This window comes from Mirounga leonina, unplaced genomic scaffold (assembly GCF_011800145.1).
Source record: "Mirounga leonina isolate KUSES-001 unplaced genomic scaffold, KU_Mleo_1.0 Mir_94, whole genome shotgun sequence".
NCBI lineage: Eukaryota > Metazoa > Chordata > Mammalia > Carnivora > Phocidae > Mirounga > Mirounga leonina.
Window position 1 is genome coordinate 41,657,768 of NW_023270855.1, and position 6,971 is coordinate 41,664,738.

The 6,971-nt window shown below is 40.4% G+C and overlaps 1 protein-coding gene across 1 annotated transcript in view; it reads left to right on the top strand.

Moving 5' to 3' along the window:
- PRKAR2A (protein kinase cAMP-dependent type II regulatory subunit alpha) overlaps window positions 1-6,971 on the top strand; it is a 116,941-nt gene that overhangs the window by 69,815 nt on the left and 40,155 nt on the right. The gene's annotated exons all lie outside the window — the stretch shown is intronic.

Here is a 6,971-nt window from a genome sequence, read left to right on the forward strand (position 1 = left end):
TCTTTTAAATAAAAAGGTGAGTTAGCAGCATTACAGAACATTATAAAAATTACCTGTAATTCCTTCATTCTGTTTCATTTTGAGTTCTGAGAATATATGTACATATTTGTCTCATTTATGTCATTAATATTTTCCCATGTTTATAATTATGGCTTCTAAAAACTACCTTTTTTTTTTTTTTTTCCAACGCTTCCATACATCACCCGGTGCTCTTCACAATAAGTGCACTCCTTAATCCCCATCACCTGTTTAACCCATCCCCACACACACCTCCCCTCTGGTAACCATCATTGTCTTCTCTGTAGTTAAGAGTCTGTTTCTTAGTTTGCCTCTCACTCTCTTCCCCCCCCTTTGCTCATTTGTTTTGTTTCTTAAATTCCACATATGAGTGAAATCATGTGGTACTTGTCTTTCTCTGACTGGCTTATTTCACTTAGCATTATATTCTCTAGCTCTGTCCATGTCATTGCAAATGTCAAGATTTCATTCTTTTTATGGCTGGTAGTAGTCCATTACACGCACACACACACACACACCACATTTTCTTTATCCACTCATGAGTCGATGGACACTTGAGCTGTTTCCATGATTTGGCTATTGTAGATAATACTGCTATAAATATCAGAGTGTATGTATCCCTTTGAATTAGCATTCTTGTATTCTTTGGGTAAATACCTATTAGTATTTATAGCTGGATTATAGGGTAGTTCTATTTTTAACTTTTTGAGGAACTTTCATACTGTTTTCCAGAGTGGCTGTACCAGTTTGCATTCCCACCAACAATGCAAAAGGGTTCCCCTTTCTCCGAATTCTTGCCAACACCTGCTGTTTCTTGTGTTGTTGAGTTTAGCCATTCTGACAGGTGCAAGGTGGTATCTCATTGTAGTTTTGATTTGCATTTTCCTGATGATAAGTGATGTTGAGCATCTTTTCATGTGTCTGTTGGCCATCTGGATGTCTTCTTTGGAAAAATGTCTTTTTGTAAAACTACTTTTCATATTATTATTTCTGGTATTCTAAATTATACTGTATTAACTACTTGCATACATTGTTGAGCCACTAAAACTATTTACTCAGTTATAGTGCTGGGTAGCATTCTCTGGTCAGAGACTGAGCATTGCCTGAATTTTTTTCTGTATATTGCTTTCCAGAGGCAGTCTACAGAATAGACTACAGGGAGAAAGGCACCCTACAAAGGCTTCTCTTCCACCACCATCTCACTAACATAGATGGTGCCTATTACTTTAATTTAGATGTAAAATAGTACTTCAGATTGTTTTATTTGGCACTCCTTTGATTATTAACAAAAATGAATATTTTCCAAATATGAGAAATCTATTTTTATTTTCTTAACGGGAATAGTTTGGCAATATTTTTCTCTATTATGATCCAGATTATTTTTTTATAAGTTTGAGTAAATTTCTTTTTTTTAAAGTTTGAGTAAATTTCTATCATGATTTTTAAACTTTTGAAAATTTTAAAAAAGATTTATTTATTTGAGAGAGAGAGAGAACATGAGCAGGTGGAGGGACAAAGGTAGAGGGAGAAGGTAGAGAATCGCAAGCAGACTCTGTGCTGAGTATGGAGCCAGACACGGGGCTTAATCTCACAACCCTGAGATGAGGACCTGAGCTGAAACCAAGAGTTCAGCCGACTGAGCCACCCAGGTGCCCAACCTTTTGAAATTTTTCTTTCTTTTTTTTTTTTTTAATTTTTTTTTTTTAAAGATTTCATTTATTTATTTGAGAGAGAGAGAGAATGAGAGACAGAGAGCATGAGAGGGAGGAGGGTCAGAGGGAGAAGCAGACTCCCTGCCGAGCAGGGAGCCCGATGCGGGACTCGATCCGGGGACTCCAGGATCATGACCTGAGCCGAAGGCAGTCGCTTAACCAACTGAGCCACCCAGGCGCCCAACCTTTTGAAGTTTTTAATGCAAAATTTTCCTAGTTGGTTGTGCTACTTATTTTAGTTTTGCTATTTTTTGTTGTTGTTGACTCAAAAATTTTAACATACGACTGGTTCCATGAACACTGCCTGGCACATAGCAAGCACTCACTAAATATTAATTGAATATATATATATACATTTTAAAATAATTGCTCTTAAGCTGAGAGGGTCCACCTTTTTTTATAGAGCTGATAAATATATTTTCTAGACATTTCCTTATAATTAAAATGTTTGACTTTTGGATATATCTAGAGTTTATTTGATTGTACAGTGGGAATGTTAATATGCTTCAAACTGCGATGTGAGCTACATGTATCACATCATTCTTTCATATCCCCTCATTCTGGAAGGGTTTCTTGACTTTAAATTGTAGTGAGACTAGGAATCCCTTTTCTTTTTTTTTAAAGATTTTATTTATTTATTTGACAGAGAGAGACACAGCGAGAGAGGGAACACAAGCAGGGGGAGTGGGAGAGGGAGAAACAGGCTTCCCGCGGAGTAGGGAGCCCGATGCGGGCTCGATCCCAGGACCCTGTGATCATGACCTGAGCCGAAGGCAGACGCTTAACGACTGAGCCACCCAGGCGCCCTAGGAATCCCTTTTCTATCTCTCAGTCCTCTTCTTTGAGAAAATCTGCTCATTTGTGTTTCAGAAAGCCTTTGGTAAGGTTGTACACCAAAGTCTGTTGAAAGGAGATTGAAAAAAATACGTTCTTACGTGTAGAGAGACATTACAGAGAAGAAATAGAGTGGGGATTAAAGGTTGGTACGAGATCCATGAGCTATTATCTTCCATTTTTGTTCATCCTTGCCCTATACCCCCTTTTCCTAAATGATTACTAATATCTCTTGACATCTGTAGGACAGATCTGGGAAATGGAGCGTACAGTGACGTCTCCTCCAGAGGTCATGGGTGGTGTTCATGAATTGCTGCTTAAGCTTTCTGTCAGTGTTGTTCAGGCCTTGAACTCTGTGGAGAACTCAGACAAGTACATGGTATTATCCCTCCTCCTTAGATTTAACAATCTTATTGAAGATTTTAAACTTTTTAATATTATTCAAATGTTAAGTTAAAAGATTCTTAAAAGAATCCAAAATGATTATGCAGGAGAGAAAATAGCTTGTAGGAATAGCTAATGTTTTTTTTAATCCAGACTATGTGCTAGGTGCACAATTTTAAGGTCTCTCTAAATGCCTCCCTTGTGTCATTGAACATAATCCTCACATTAACACTATGAGGTACATGCCATGATTACCCCCACTGTACAGATGCAGAAACTGAGGACAAAGCAGAAGTCAAGTCACTTGGAACAGTCAAGGTGATAATGTGTCCAAAGGTAGCATGGGTCCTAAGTACTACCCTTCTTGTCTCTAAGGACCCTTTCTTATACCCTCTGGACCTCTTGGTCAGTTTTCATCTAAATCCCCTAAATTCTCAGCCTGTACACTCTTCCCTCTCCAGCCTTTCATCTTCTGGATCTAGCTGAAGGTTGGCTTGCCCTGCGGTCTTCTCAAATGGTGATTCTTCTCTTCCACCTTTCTTGTAACACGGACGGGAGATGGGTAAATGTTTTTATACTCCTTAGTGCTTTCAGACTATTCTCTCTACCTCCTCCCTATAACCCTCACCTTCAAACCTCACATTATTATATTCTATCAGCCATTTCCCCTCCTTGTTTTAGTTATCTAATAATGCCTGGGCTGTTTTCTTCTGATTTCCATATAGATGATTCTTTCAATGTCTTGCCCTTCCATTCCTTGACCTCTTGTCTTCCACCCTACTTTAGCTACCCCTCCCCCTGGTCATACTCTGGAATGACAAATATTACAACTCTTTTTTTTTTTTTTTTTAGGGATGGGGCAAAGGGAGAGAGAAAGAGAATCTTAAGCTGATGCAGGGCTTGATCTCATGACCTGAGCCGAAATCAAGAGTCAGATGCTTAACCAGCTGAGCCACCCAGGCACCCCAAGCATTACAGTTCTTCATACTCAATCAGTGATCCTAATCTCCCACCACCTGCTATTGTCTGGGCTCTTTTGCTGTCCTGCTCCAACCCTGACAACTTGATCTTCCTTTTTGTTCTTCGCTTCACCTTTTACTAACCTCAAATTCCTTGATCAGCAATTATAACCATTCTGTGGCACATACCCTCAATTTCCTTTTTCATTTTTACTTGCTTGGCTAAACTATATTCTGTTTAAGCCCAGCTGTCCACTTATTCTGATTCTGTACCATAGCAGTACTTGATTGAAGGAAAATACACAGCCCTGTTGACTGATCTTACTTCCAGTACCTGATCATTCACCAGTAGGCTCTGGATGCCAGCAGTCACACTGTGTCTCTGTACTTTCGCTCCCCTGTTCTCCCAGATAAGCCTTTCGTACCTTCTTTCTCCCAAAACCTGCACCTCCTCCTTAATCTTCATGCCTGGCAGATGATTTTGTTCTTAACGAAGAAAACGGAAGCAACAGAAGATAGCTTCCATAGGCTCCCACCACATCTATCCTTCCTTACCTGCCTATGAGTCCAGTGTCCACCTGTACACTAGTTCATCCCTTCATCCTTCCCTCAGTTACCTCCTCTTTATCCTGCATACTCTTTATCCTTCAGTGGGATTATTCTTCTCAGAGGAGAAACACAGCATTGACTTCCAGTTCTTAAAAAATAAAATAAAGCTTTTTTAAACCACTCTTCCCTCTCCAGCCACCACCCTTTTTTCCCTCCATATCTTTATAGCAAATTCCTTGAAGGAGTTGTCCACCACAATTGTTGTGTTTAAGTTTCTCTTCTATTCTCTCTTGAGTCCAGTCTAATCAGACTTTTGCTCCCATATCTTATCAAAACTATCTTTGTGGATTGCTTATTCACATCCTTCAGGCCTTCATTTGAAAGACACCTTCTCAGTTAGGTCTTCAGTAAGACCCAACACACACACACACACACACACACACACACACACACACACCCTATCTCCCTCACTTTATTTTCTCCTTACTGTCTCTCTCCCACTCTCTCCCCCTGCTATTTGTCCTATTTATTATCTAGTTCCGTATGCTGGAGTATAAGCTCCAATCAGACAGAGAAGTGTCATCTGTTTTGTTCATTGATGCATATATTAACACTTAGAACAATGTCAGTAAATAGGGATGGATGGATAGAAGAAAGGAAGAAAGGAAGGGATCAGAAATCAGGAGGAGAAATTACTGTGGGCAGAAAAAAATCAAGAGACATTTCTTTGAGGGAGGCAGAAATTACACTGGAATTTGTAAAACATGGTTACTGCTTGGCTAGTACCAAGAAGAATGCATTCTAGGTGAAAGAATGTCTTAAGACTCGAAAGGGGATGAACTGGATCTGGCTGCTCTGGCTGTGGGTGAGGAGATAAAATAAGATTGGAAAGAGAGGTAGGGAATGGTGTTCCTTATGTGATCCAAGGATTTCAGCAATAACTAGCTGTGTGAGGACATGTGCTGTGTCAGAGACTTCAACAACAACTCAGCATGTCTGACTGAATCATAGTCTGGAACATGAAGCAGCATAAAAGAGCTAGCAGTTGTTGAGTATCTCTTGTGAGCCCAGCCCTGTGTTTTAATTTTTTTTTTTTAAGATTTATTTATTGGGGCACCTGGGTGGCTCAGTTGGTTAAGCATCTGCCTTCAGCTCAGGTCATGATCCCGGGGTCCTGGGATCAAGCCCCATGTCTGGCTCCCTGCTCAGTGGGGAGTCTGCTTCTCCCTCTGCCCTTTGCCCCTCCCCCCGCTCGTGCATGTGCATTCTCTTTCTCAAATGAATAAATAAAATCTTAAAAATACATACATATATATTTATTTATTTGAGTGGGGGCAGAGGGAGAGGGAGAATCTCAAGCAGACTCCGCACTGAGTGGAGCCTGATGTGGGGCTTGATCTCACAACCCTGAGATCATGACCTGAGCTGAAATCAAGAGTCAGGTGCTTAACTGACTGAGCCACCGAGGTGCCCTGCAGCCCAGTGTTATAAATGTCTCCTCCTACTGTTAACCTTTTACATGATTTTAGTATCATTATGCCCTCTTACCCCTGAAGAGACAAGGATCTGGGACCTAGAGAAATAGTGAATGAGTGGTGGGTGGATCCAACCTCAGACACCAGTGCACGTAGTAGCTTCAGAGATGAGCTCTTCCCATCCTTGATGTTCTCTCTCCATTGCAAAGCAAGGAATTGAAAAGCTGTGCCTTCCAAGTTTAAGTTCTAGCAGAACAGTCCTATTACATGTGACAAACTCATTAGATGACGAGAGTTCATAAATTCTTTAAAGGCAGCTTTCTTGAAATAGTCCTAAAGTAGTATTACCTGCCTTTGAGTTTGAAATGTTAGTCTGATTTGTTAATTAAGAAACTTCATCCCCAGAAAACCCTTTCTTTTATTAAATATGTGTTGAAGCTTCAAAGCATTTTAATCAGAAATTTGTGTGTTGACATCATGCCACATTTGGGCAGGGAGTATCTGACTCTGGTGATGACTGACCAGTCAGTAGAGTCTGGTGCCATGGTGGTCACTCATGTCTGCATGATAGGTGCTCTTCCTTCCCCAGGTGTCCCTGCCTTTTAAGGCTTACATGTTTATAATGGACTGAAATACTGATTTTTATCTTGCTATCCTTTCACAATATTCAGTATTTTTTCCACCAATAGCTATCTTCAGCTGAAATATTACCAAGCACTACTGGAAATAATTTAGAAACCCAGTGTTACATACTGAATTGTGTCCCCTTCAAATTCCTATGTGAGGCCTAACCCCAATATGACTGTATTTGGAGAAAGGGCCTTTAAAAAAACAGGCAGTTCAGGTTAGATGAGGTTATAAGGGTGGAGCCCTAATCCAATAGGACTGATTTCCTTATAAGAAGAGGAAGAGACACCGGGAATGCACCACAGAGACAGAGGGCCATGTGAGGACACAGAGAGCAGCTACCTGTGAGTCAAGTGAAGAGGGTCCCATGAGAAACAAAATGGTGCCATTATCTTGACCTTGAACTTCCATCC